The sequence below is a fragment of the Miscanthus floridulus genome, chromosome 18 (genome assembly GCF_019320115.1).
Source record: "Miscanthus floridulus cultivar M001 chromosome 18, ASM1932011v1, whole genome shotgun sequence".
Classification (NCBI taxonomy): domain Eukaryota; kingdom Viridiplantae; phylum Streptophyta; class Magnoliopsida; order Poales; family Poaceae; genus Miscanthus; species Miscanthus floridulus.
The window spans coordinates 29,815,722-29,828,968 of NC_089597.1; the positions used below are offsets into that span (position 1 = coordinate 29,815,722).

Consider the following 13,247-nt stretch of genomic DNA (forward strand, 5'->3'; position numbering starts at 1 on the left):
CCCCCATTCCCCCAGTGGGGAAAGAGGCCACGAGCCGGTGTAGCGACGCGGAGCTCTCCGCCTATTGAACAGCGGTGGTTTCCACTAGCGCCCTTAGGTTTCGGTGGACCGCCTACTCCTAGGAGTCGATAGGCTTAGGAAGGCCCACCGAAGCATCGCTGCTGCGGTGATGTTCTGGCCAGCCCGAGCAAACTATGGGGGATCATTTCCTCCATCTAGGATGTTGTGCTGGACCTGACGGGAGTGACCCCGGGCACCGCTCGTTGGGTTACGCGCATGTGGAGCAGCGTGCTACGCCGAGCGTGCTAGTGCAGGTGGCAGTTGGCTCTACCGCCTTTGTCGCAACTCTTCGCCGTGCTCCTGCGCATGAGTGAGGGCCTTCGCACAAGGGTCCGGAGGGGTGTGAGTCTATAGAGATTACGCTACCACCGATGGCTGCCCCGGAGCGTCTGCCATAACGCACTCCTAGGACAGAGGGTGGCCAAGTGCCATGTTGCCGATGCTAGAGCCGTCGCTTTCATCCTCGTCATCCATGAGGTCGTGAAAAGAGGCAAGAGTGTAGCCCGCCATCTCCATGAATTCGGATGTGAGAGGGGGCGGTATCAGTGTCCTTCGAAGCCCCCATGCGTAAGCGTCCATGGGGGACGCGGGGCCATAGGGGAACCGGTTGCACGGCGATCGTGGCGGGGGCCACGGGGCCCCTTCGAAGAATTGGCGAAAGGTATTCAACAGCGAGTAAAGAACAATATGTACGTTACTCACAGTGGGGCTTGAGCCCAACGTGGGCTCGAAGCGAAGCGCAGGTGTCTCGTCGTTGAGGTCGTCGGGTGGCCCGGAGCCGACAGAGGGCGTTCCTCCTCCGATGGGTGTCGGGACAAGTGCCTCCTTGAGGAGGCGAAGTACGCCGAGCTAGTCAGTGATGAAGTCTAGGCTTCCTAAGAGGAAGGTCTGGAATGGCTCGAAGACGGGAGGAACCCACATCCCAACAGGTGGGAGCGTGAGAAACTCCAGCGAGCCAAAGCGAATCATATCGCTTGAGCCCGTCATGCCAAAGATGGTGGAAAGATGGGCCATCCGATGACCAAAAGCTTGAACGCATGGCGTCCTCCCCATGGACGGCACCAACTGTCGGTGCGAAAAGTGGCCAACAAGTAAATATTTGTAGTTTTGCCGTGCGTTGTGATCGGATGTGGCCTAGCACTCAATGACACAGGGTTTATACTGGTTCAGGCAACGTGCCCTACGTCCAGTTCTAGTCGGTCGGTGACTTTATTCCTGAGCCCAGGTGCTCGAGGTTTACTCTGGGGTTACAAACGAGTGAGAATAGAAAGGGGGTGTTAAAGATCCGGTCGGGCTCTGAACCGAAGGGCCACGAGTGATGTGAACTCCAACGTGCACTAAGTATTGGAACGTATGCTCTGTGTAGCTTTAGAGTTCTTGAGCAGTGGAGTTGTTCTAGTGCTCAGAATGTCTAAAGCTTAGCAGAGAGAGAGTCAGAATGACCGTACCCTATTGGGAGAGAGTGCATCCCCTTTTATAGGTGAAGGGGATGGCCTTACAAGTGAGAGAGAGTGTGTGTACGTATGTTATTAAGTCTTGTTGCCCACGTTGTCGGGTACAAGACGGTCGTTGGCGCCCACAATACTGTTTATGTCAGACGCATGTGGCAGGCTTTACCGTGTTTGCCTGGTATGGCAAATGACGGCGCCCACAACACTGTAAGGCAAATGTCGACGCCTACAACACTGTTTGGGCTCTGACATGCCTGGAAGGTTGCAAAGCACCCTTCTGGCGGTACTGTCCTGCAGGTGTGCAGGGTATGGTCCTTGGTATTGCGGTTGACTTGAGCGCCTTGCCTTATCTGCTCCGTCTGATTCCTGGGTCCTCACCGAAAGGGCGTCCCCGGTCGGTCGTTCCCAGTCGGCTCCGACCATGTCGGTCGGAGAAGAGCTATATGCAGAGGTTCGGCGTGTTCCTGATCGGAAAAGCAGGTCGGAGTCGGAAGCGAGCGTCGTCCCCTCCTTGGCCTGGCCCTCCGGTCGGAGACTGGATCGCTCTTCCGGCTTGTCGTTAGGTATTTTGGCCGGCCCAGGAGTCGCGCGTTGTTGTAATGCCGTCTGCTGGGCCAAGCTTTTGCTGGTAAGCGAGCCCATCGGGGATCCTGGGTTTATGAACCCGACAGGTTTGGTTGGGGAAACTGAATAGCATGTGTTTGGCATATTATATTTTATCTCAATTTGCCATTACTCGCAAAGAAATGCAACCAGATGTCCAGATTTTTTTTTATAATCGTCTAATCTGATGCTATTGCTATTTTTCTCTGAATTGAGGAAATTTTATGTCTATATCAGGTTGGTTCTGGTAAATCATCTTTGTTGAACAGTCATTGGAGAGACTCATGCCATCAGTGGTTCTATTAGCTCCTGTGGTTCAATTGCCTATGTACCACAGATAGCACTTTATGACCTGGAAATTGCTTAAGATTTGCATTTGAAATGTCTGGAGTCTAAAAATGGAACTGGTGTTCTGTAGGTACCATGGATATTATCTGGCTCTTTACGAGATAATATTTTGCTTGGGAAAGAATTTGATCCGAGGAGGTAGTTTATTTATGTCTGACAGATATTATCACAAGTTTGTTTTGTTATGTCATTGCATGACATTAGAGCAGCTAACATGAACCATTGGAGATGCTCACACACCATAGAATTTATTGGTTCCCTTTTAATTAGCATTCTGTGTCACAAAATTAATGCAGATACGAAGAAGTAATAGAGGCATGTGTGCTTCGTGTTGACATATCAGCAATGGCCAAAGGAGATTTGTCACATATTGGAGAGAAAGGTACCAACTTATCTGGTGGACAGAGGGCTCGTCTGGCATTGGCAAGGTCATGTTTTTTACAACTTTGTGGACTTTCATCCTTAAGCTCGCTAGCTAACATTATGATCATATACTTGCAGGGCTTTGTACCACAATTCGGATGTATGACATCCTTAGCGCGGTTGACTCCCAAGTTGCTTCGTGGATCCTGGAAAAGGCTGTTATGGGGCACCAATTAGTGAAGAAAACAAGATTACTAAGCACACACAATCTTCAGGTAATATTCACTGAATCTTATCCAAACTAAATGCGCCATATTGGTATTAAATGTATGAATCATATTTAAGGCTATATCTGTTACTACTAGGCTGTATGCATGGAATAAGCCGAGTGTGCTGAAAGAACAATGTAATTTTCCTTTCGTTTCCTTTTCTGTTTCCCACGCCACTGCTGTTGCAGATATGATTGTAGTCATGGCTAATGGGCTCATTAAGTGGTTCGGGACACAGGAATCTTTCTTGGCAACTCCATATTCAAGAATCTCTAAGCCAGATAATTCGAGTCCTACCTCATTTGCAGCTTCTGTGAAAGATAAAACACCAATGGTAACATGTGAACTGAAAACTGATGATATACTTGAAGATTCAGTGGTTTCTTATGAAGAGACAAAAGATCAGGTAGAAGAAGAGGCAAGGAAACAAGGCAAGGTTGAGCTTGGTGTCTACAAGTGAGTTATTTTGTGAACTGGAGTGCACTATACAATAGAATGGTAAAAATATTTCAGTCTTGTGTGATCTATTATTCATAATGGTTCTTTTTTTTTACAGAAAATATGCAGCATTTGCGGGGTGGTCAGCTGTTGTTTTAATATTCCTAAGCGCATTCTTAATGCAAGCATCTCGTAATGGCAATGATCTTTGGTTAACTTACTGGGTTGATACCAGCACAGGCACCAACAACACAAGATTTTATCTGGTAAGAGTACTTTCTACTAAGTGAACATGAATCATAATAATCAGTATGTTGAATTTGGTGTTCCATTGTTCACAAAGAAATAATTTCAGCACATTTATGCTGATTCAAAAACTTGCCTGTGCAGATTATCCTTGCTATGTTTGGCATCATCAATTCTCTTTTCACTTTGGGAAGGGCATTTTCTTTTGCATTCGGTGGCCTCCGTGCAGCAATCCATATTCATGCATCTCTTCTTGAAAATATCATCAGTGCACCGATTTGTTTCTTTGACCAAAATCCCAGTGGTCGGATCCTAAACAGGTCTGGTATCTTATTTGATAGTTAAGCCTAGCTGCTTGTATCTTACTTTCCTGTTTACTATTCATTGTCTAAATAGTTTCAGGTGTCTTAGCACCCAAGTTTGGCATCTGCTTTATGCAGCAGAATATGCTAGAGTAGGTAAAGCCACTTTGCTATATAAGCAGTGGCAGACCATCTTGTATTCCAAGTCATTGAAATTTCAGATTCAATCCAAGCGGCCTATGGCCAAGCTGCCCTCTGGGCTTTACCAAATCTGAGATCTACTTGTATTCCTTGGCAACAATTGGTATCTAGAGCCTAGGGTTCTTGAGTGAGCAGAGAGCCATGTTTACCGCTAGCCAAATCGCGAGAGCACGCGCTGCTGCCGGCGCCAGGGTTGGCGCCGAAGGAGCCGATGACCACTCGATGCGCCTTGCTGCTGCAGAGGCAGCGGCTGCGGCAGCGGCTGCGGCTCAGGCCGCGGTAGCTGCAGCCGTGGCGCTGCGTGCTGAGATGGAGCTAGAGCTGGAGCCAGCGGGAGGAGGATCATGCAGCCTAATCGGGTGCCGCCGCCACTCGTCATCACTAGAGCGGCGTTGTGGTCGTCGCGGGCGCTCGCCGGTGCTGCAGATGGTCTATCGCGACTCCGGAGCTGGGACGCCATGGCCGATGCTCACCAACGGGAACTACCACGAGTGAAGCTTGCTGATGAAGGTCAAGCTATAGGCTCGACGGCTATGGGAGGCGGTCCACGTCAGCGGCGTCGGCTACGACGACGATCGCCGGGCGCTAGAGGTGCTGTGCGCCACCGTCCCCATCGAGCTTGGCGCTTCCATCGCCAACAAGGCCACAGCGAAGCTGGCGTGGGAGTCGATCGCCACGGCACGCGCCGGCGGTGATCGCGTACGTCGAGCGACGCTGCAGCGCCTCCAAGGGGAGTAGGAAGGCCTCGCCTTTTAGCCCGGTGAGGAAGTCGAGGCCTTCACCGTTTGGCTGACCATCCTGATGGAGCAGATGGCGTGCAATGGCGACACTGACCTCATGGAGGAGCACGCGGTGGAGAAGTTTCTCCGCTGCATGCCGAAGAAGTATGCGCTGATCGTCATGTCGATAGAGACGCTTCTCGACTTTGAGCAGCTCACCATTGAGGATGTCACCAGGAGGCTCAAGGCAGTGGAGGACCGTGAGCAGGCGCCGGACTTTGAGCCAAGCACTGTCGGGGGCAAGCTGTTGTACACCGCTGAGCAGTGGCGTGCCTTTGAGAAGAAGAAGAAGGAGGAAGGCTGAAAGGATCTAACAATGCCTAGAGGGGGTGAATAGGCGCATCTCAAAATTTATTGCAAATACTAAGTTCAAATTTATCAGCCACTGTTGGAAGTCCCAACAGTTTGGGTCGGAACTCCCGGCGTCGTCAGAAGTTCTAGCATAAACTGTCAGAAGTCCCGATGCCTACGTGAACTACAAAAGAAGTGCCAAATTTAACTTTGCGGATAAATAATCTTACAACCCCACTTCCTAGTGGTAAGATAAAGATGTTGGGTCACCCCCTTGACGCCGAAATGCCTCCAAATTGTAGATCGAGTCCAAACCCTAAAATGAAGCTTGGGAGACAGAGAGACAAACAAATACAAGTAGTTTTGAGCAAATCACAACAACAACAAGCACACGGGACACAAGAATTTATCCCGAGGTTTGGCAACCCTACAAAGGAGCTCCTACATCCTCATTGTTGAGGTGACCACAAAGGTCGGAGTCTCTTTCACCTCCTTGCCTCTCTCAAGGCAACCACAAAGGTCACTTGAGCTTTCCACTAAGAAATCAAGGGTAATACAAACTTTCCAAGGCTCTTCCACAAGATGGAAACTCCTGGGCGACGCCTAGCTGGCTAGGGGCAAAGCCCTAAGAGTAATAGACGCAAATCCAACTAGCTTGATGAAGAAATCAAGTGCTCAAGCTTGCCAAAGTGATTTTCTCACTCAATCCACTCTCCTATCACACAAAGGGGAGAGGAGAGGAGAGCCTTGAATTCTTGTGAGTTGTTTTGGCAGTGAGTAGGTCGCAATGAATGAGTGAGTAATGGTTAGAAGAGAGGAGAGAGCTATTTATACTCATAGTAGAAATCTAACCGTTCAGATCTATATCAGAAGTTCCGACGCAGATCTCGAGACTTCTGACCTCTATAGAAAATAGTGTTCACAGCAAGGTCAAAGTCAGCTTGAACAAGTCAATGTCGTAACTCCGGGCGTACGTCAGGACTTTCGATGATCGGGACTCCTGACGTACGTTGGGACTTTCGACGAAGGCGGTCAGCAGGCCAGCCAAGGGTCTAGGCATCGGGACACCTGACCTGAGTCAGGACTTCTGACTGTCGGGAGTTCTGACTCACATCGAGACTTCCAATGGCCGCACTCACCGCACAGGCTAGTGACTAGGTGTCGGGACTTCTGACACCAAAAGTCTCCAAAAAATATTCTACAGGCTCATGAAGTGCTAGAGTGTCTCTCTTTTGATTTTATTTTTATACTTGAGCACTCTATCTTCCTCAGACCACTTAGACTTGCATCCCTCTTTATATTACGAAGAAACCTAAACTTGAAAAGAAAGATAAAAACTTTGAAGAGCGCTTTGAGTTCATCCGCCTTTTCAACTTCAAGAATTGAGGGATATCATTTCATCTTAGATCAACACTTTAATTCTTATAAGGGACTAAAGCTACAATATATCTCATTAAGATCTCATTAGTCCCTAATTTGGATGTCATCAATGCACCAAAACCCACTAGGGGGCAAATGCACTTTTAATCTCTCCATTTTTGGTAATTGATGACAACCAACTTAGGCTTTTATAAAAATGAAAGAATTTAAGCTTTTGAACCCCAAATTTATAGAGCTCCCCCTTTATATATGTGATGAATTTGAATTTCAATGATAATCATTTATTCATCATTTGCATATATCAAGACACAAAAGCTCCCCCTAAATTTTTGCAATTCGTGGGGTGCAATAAGTGTATGTAAATAAGTATATATCCATGAAAAAGATATGCAATATGACATGATATATTCACACAAGTAAAAGAGAATTTGATGGCCAAGATCTCAAAATAAAAACTTGAACAACACATGGCCATCAAAAATAACATCCACCATCACAAGTAGAGACAAGCACAAGGTAAAACGATAGATAGATAAACATTACTTGTCCTACAATCATCCATCACACACACAAATATATAGTTGTCCATCACGTAGTGCCACCACACGACATAGTTAATACAAACCACTTAGTTCAAAGTCTCATAAACTCTAAGCGATCAACTAACCTATTACATGATATAATCAAAGTCTAACACTCCCCCTTTGTCAACAAGTGCCAAAAAGGGGTAGGCCACGGGAGAGAAACAACTACTCATCCTCGTAGTCCTCATCATCATCGTGGTCACCACCATCATCGTTGTCGTCGTCATCTTCATCTTCCTCGATGTAGTCCTTGTCCTCTTCAGTAGCCTTGCTCTTGCCATGAGGGAGAGAAGAAGCATTGTCCTCATATGCTGCACAAACCTCATCATAAAGCGCCAAAGGATTACGGGGAGGCACAAGCGGCGGCGGGTGAGGACTCAATACCAGCGCGCTGCTCCAAATGGTAGAGCCTCTCTTACATGTCATGCTCACGTTGAGAACTAGCATAGCATTGTCCAAACATGTAGGTCATGAGAAACTTGAACTTGCTAGGCTTCTTACTAGAGGAGGAGGAGAGTGGCTTAGCACTAGAAGCACAAGAAGCAGCAGGTGGTGAAGCACCATGGCGAGAGCGAGAGAACGAAGCATGAGAAGTAGCAGAAGCCTTCTTCAGTTCCCTAGTAGCTGTAATAGATGTCTTGTTGGTAATCTTGAGAACCTTATGAGATGAATCAGTGGGGAACCGAATGCCTGACACTTGCTCAATCACATGCATAAGATAGGGGGCATATAGATAGTGCCTCACAGGATCCTCACTCACATCATGAATCTTGTTCTAAATGTAGCGACTAATGGAGAACTTGTTGAAATCATGACCAAAGCACTGAAGCACCTTTTGAGAATCATCATAAAGATAAGTGGAGTCACCACCCTTCGGATATAGTATCTGACAAAGAATGTTGTTCAGAACATAAAAGTAGGGCTTCAGATACACTGTCTGTCCATTAGCAGAATAACCATCAAGATACATGTACTGGTACTCCTCTATAGCCACATCCTCATACTTAGTAAGCTCAGGTGAAGTGCGGTCATAATCATTCAAACCAAGAAGGCAAGAGAAAATGATGAAATCCACCTTGTAGTGCTTGCCTTCAGTGGTCCAATGGATGATGTCAACGGCACCTGTAGAGTCTCTCTCATGGTGATAGGATGCATAAAACTAACAGATGATCTCATTATTCCAATGCTTATGAAACTCTAACAAGTGGTTTAGCCCCATTGTGCGCAAATCATGAACCAGCTACTCCAGCTCTAGCTCCTCGAATAGACTAAGGGAATAAGCATCAATGACCTTCATTTGAATAACCGGTGGCTCACCCTTCCGTAGAAACTTGTGATAAATCAGCGAGTGATAGAAGTCAAAATGGAAGGGATGTCAAAAATGATACTCAAGCTAAAGATCCTTCTCATCCTCATTATAGAGATTCTAGCCTTGCATTGTCCTGATGTCCTGGACCCTATGATGGTAATCAACCGACAATGGAGGAATGAAGCCGCCATAGGGATTAGGAGCAAGCTAGGGCTCCCAGAGGACTGGCAGAGGACCCTCAAAAGGAACGAGATCACTGACAAAGGTAGGACCGCTACATGGTGTATGTAGAATCTGGGTAGTGATGGTGCGGCCAGTGCGCTCTAGGGCTTCTTCTTCTTTATCCACTATCGGATCATCACCAACAAAGGCACGAGCTAGATGAGGAGGAGAAGCAGCCGACCCTTGACCACTATGGCCATGTGCAGCGGCCTGAGCACGTGAACCACTGGCACCATCATGGGGACATGCCACCTTGGTGCAGCCAGATGGCTTGGGAGCAGCAGTGCGATCTTGGTTGCGCTTAGATCTCTTCTCTTTACGCCTTCGAGGACTGTCGTCAGCATGGGATGCCATGGCTGCAGAGAGAACAAGGAGTAGGGCTAAGAATAAAGAACAACAAGGTGAAATGAAGGTGCAGAGGTGGAGAAACAGGAGGGGAAGGGCAACTGAGGGTCAGGAGTTCCAATGTAGGTCGGGACTTTTGATGGTCGGAAGTTCCGACCACCGTCGGGACCTCCGACGCACAAGGTTGCAATCCCCCGCATGAGGCTCCAGATCTATGCAGACATTCACACAGGGAGGGAAGAGAGAGGGGTAGAAGAGAAGAGAAACGGAGACAAGGAAGGTACATTGGAAAATAGGGTGAGGAGAATAGTTGTACCTTGAGAGAGGAAGGAGAGGGAGAAAGAAGACATAATCCACGATAGTAGCGATGGCCTTGAGCAGATCCACACCCACCACGTCACTCGGAGGTCACCATATGGATGAGGAAGAAGAGTAGGACATCAGCAATGTTGGGACTCTAGGGGGGCACGAGGGGCCGACGGACATTGGGACTTCCGGGGGCGTGGTCGCCGAGACTCTCGAGGAGGGGCGCGGGCGTCGAGAGGGTGGCGCAGCATACGGGGATAGCAGGGAGCGTGGAGGTGGCGGTGCACGAGCAGTGCGGGGAGGGAGAGCGTGAGGGGAGGGGCGGAGAGTAACTGGGCTAGGCCAGTCAAAAAGGAGTTTAACCCTAGGTCAAGTCACGCGGACAGTCAAAACAGGGTTAAAATAAAGGATGTGAACCAGCCAGTGTCGGGAGTACCAGCATGAGCCAGGAGTTCCGGCGGTGGCGCCGGGACTTCTAGTCGTCGAGAGTTCCGACACACGTCGGGACTTCTGACCCAGGCTAATTCAGCAACTAATTAGTTTGAACTAACCACATAGTGCAGGGCACATATATGATGGAAAAGACCATTTTCAAGTGTGAATAGGTTTTAAACAGGCATCACAAAGCAATAGTCACACATGAAAAATATAAAATAGATTTTGAAATTTCACACAATGTTTTCACAATCCTTTTTCTCCTAACTAGATCAAACAATTGTATGTGCAAGACATCAAGCCATGTTACGAGAATCAATGATATTTAGCTCACTCCTCAAAGCACAAAATCTTGACTCATCTAGGGGCTTTGTGAAGATATCGACTAGTTGCTTTTTGGTGCTCACATGATGAATTATGATATCTCCTTTGGCTTCGTGGTCTCTCAAAAAGTGATGCCGGATGTCTATATGCTTTGTTCAAGAGTGGTTTACAGGGTTGTTTGCCAACTTAATGGCACTCTCATTGTCACACAAAAGAGGAATCTTGGTTAACTCACAACCAAAGTCTTTGACAGTTTGCTTCATCCAAAGTAGTTGGTGAAAGTGCATCAAGCCCTAAAGTGGGTTTTGGATGATTGAATGACAATGTGATTAAAGGTTTAACCCATTTGCTAAGTGTTGGACAGGAAATGGGTTATCTCACATGTAATTGATGAAAGCCAAAATGATGCGTTGTTGTATAAACAATATAGTTCAAACACAAGACAACAATGCAAATATAATTCGTGCAAGGCTTATTCATTATGGGATTTCGGTGATTCATATGAAAGCAAGCCCGTTGACAAATAATTAAAGAGACATGAGGGATTGCATATGGAATGGTCTCACCTTCTAAAGCTTGCTACATTGAAAGACATTTATACAAATGATCTTGATGAATGATTCAACACCAAGTGTGACTTGATGGCTTGAGATGGTGAAGATAGCAAGGAAAGGCTTTGAGGTACTAAGCAAGGGTGAAGGGCAAGCGATGGCTTGGTGACTAAGGAACCTAGCTAGGGTGAAGCAGGAAATACTTGCATTTAGTTGAGGTACCAATCAAACTATGACGGTCACATTGAAGTGAAGAATTAAACACATTGGCTGAATTATAGAAGTGACTTGATACATTTGGAGTTAACTCACATTTGTTGAATGGAATCAAGTCACATGCTCAAGATGGCTTTACTCAAGGAGAAAATCAAGATCGACATGATTGACACCCTCACTTGATGATCATTGAAGTATATGGCATTTCAGTTCAAGGGAAATCAACTCAAGCGCTTCAAATTCTGTTTTCATTTGATCTTGAGTTTATAGATATGCCATACTATTAAGAGGGATGCATCATGTTGATAGATATTTATTCTTAAGTGCTCAAGCCAACCCATGTGAGGTTTGAGTGTTTGAGAGCTAAAAGAGCTAACCTATTTTTGGTGAGTCTGGTTGTCTGGTATTGATACTGGACATGTCCGGTATTTGCCCAGCCAAAGCAACCTTCTCGGTGTTCTCGGTTTGGTTGGTCGGGAGTTCCGACTAACGTCAGAAGTTTTGGGGGTCAAGAGTTCTGTAAACGTCAGGAGTTCCAACGCCTTGCAGCTTTACTGACATTGTGACCGTTGGGGTTGTACGGCCAATACCGGACGTGATACCAGACGTGTCCGGTATTCTCCAATGGCTACATAACGGCAAGTTTTTCAAAAGGGCTATAAATACCTCTTAGCCTCCAACTTTGGAGGCTGCTAATTCTGCTGACATTCTCACATGTTTTTTAGCCTTGAGAACACTCTCCAATCCTCTCTTAGTGAGCGATTGATTCAAACTTGCAAAATCCATCTTGTGGGTTGAGTGAGATTCAAATCGAGAGCAAGCCACCCTTGAGCACTTGTGCATATTTGTCGATCTCGTGATTTGCATTTTTTACTCTTAGACTCTTCGGTCCTTGATGGCTAGGCGTCACTGGAGAGCAATTAAGAGCTTGTGGTGTGCCTCAAAAAGTTTGTAACGGTTTGATTCCACCACCGCAAGGGAAGGAATCAAGCTAGTGGAAGGAGGAAAAAGGAGTTGGAAAAGACTCTGGCTAGAGTGGCCTTCGTGGTCCTCTAGAGTTGACCTTTGTTGGGTTGCTCGTAGCCCCCTCAATAGAGAGTAGGACTCAACAGATCCTTGTGTATTGATTGAGCTTGTTTACAGGTTGCCCGACAGTGCCTGTAGCTTGGAAGCAAGGGGAATCGAAAGGAGCATTTTGGGGTTTAAAGTGCCCAGCCCGTGAATACCGAACGTGTCCAGTATTTGCACTCTGTGCTGATTTTATTCATTCTCAGTTCTAACTCTTGTGTTGTAGGTTTGTGGCTCCTAGACATATTATTACTTGTTAGATACTCAGTGGTTGACTCGTGAGGGGTTCATTTCTCTGATTTGGGATTTCCATGACATCAAAAATTCCTTCACTAATCATTTATGCATTTTGAAGGGTTGAATTTTTAAAAACGCCTATTCACCCCCCTCTAGGTGGCATCCTCGGTCCCTTCAGTTGGGCATAGCATGCACGGCCGCCACATACTCGGCTTCAGTGGTGGACAAAGCAATAGAGTTTTGCTTCTTAGAACTCCAAGACACCAAAGACCGACCAATAAATTGGCAAGTCATGGTAGTACTCTTTCGGTTTACTTTGCAACCGGCATAATCCGAATCGGAATAGCCAAGTAACTCGAAAGTGAAGCCCTTATGATACCATAAGCCAAGATTAGGAGTGTGCACTAAATACCAAAAAATTCTCTTAACAACCATCAAATGACATTCTTTTGGATTAGCTTGAAATCTTGCACATATGCATACGCTAAGCATAATATCGGGCCTAGATGCACAAAGGTAAAGGAGGGATCCAATCATGGAGCGATATACCTTTTGATCGACAACCTTTCCTAATTCATCAAAGTCAAGGTGCCCATTGGTTGACATAGGTGTCTTGATGGGCTTGGCCTTGTCCATGTCAAACTTCTTCAACATGCAATTGGTGTACTTGGTTTGACTTATGAACATGCCATCCTTGAGTTGCTTGATTTGAAATCCAAGAAAGAACTTCGACTCTCCCATCATGGACATCTCGAACCTATTCATCATAATCCTACTAAATTCCTCACAAAAAGCCACATTAGTGCTACCAAATATTATGTCATTGACATATATTTGGCAAACAAAGATATCATTATTGACTTTGCGAGTAAATAAAGTAGCATTCGCCTTTCCTATCTCAAACCCTTGTTTGAGTAGG

The 13,247-nt window shown here is 46.5% G+C and overlaps 1 pseudogene; it reads left to right on the plus strand.

Annotated features, from left to right (window-relative positions):
* Positions 1 to 13,247, plus strand: part of LOC136520016 (ABC transporter C family member 13-like) — a 119,015-nt pseudogene that overhangs the window by 93,550 nt on the left and 12,218 nt on the right.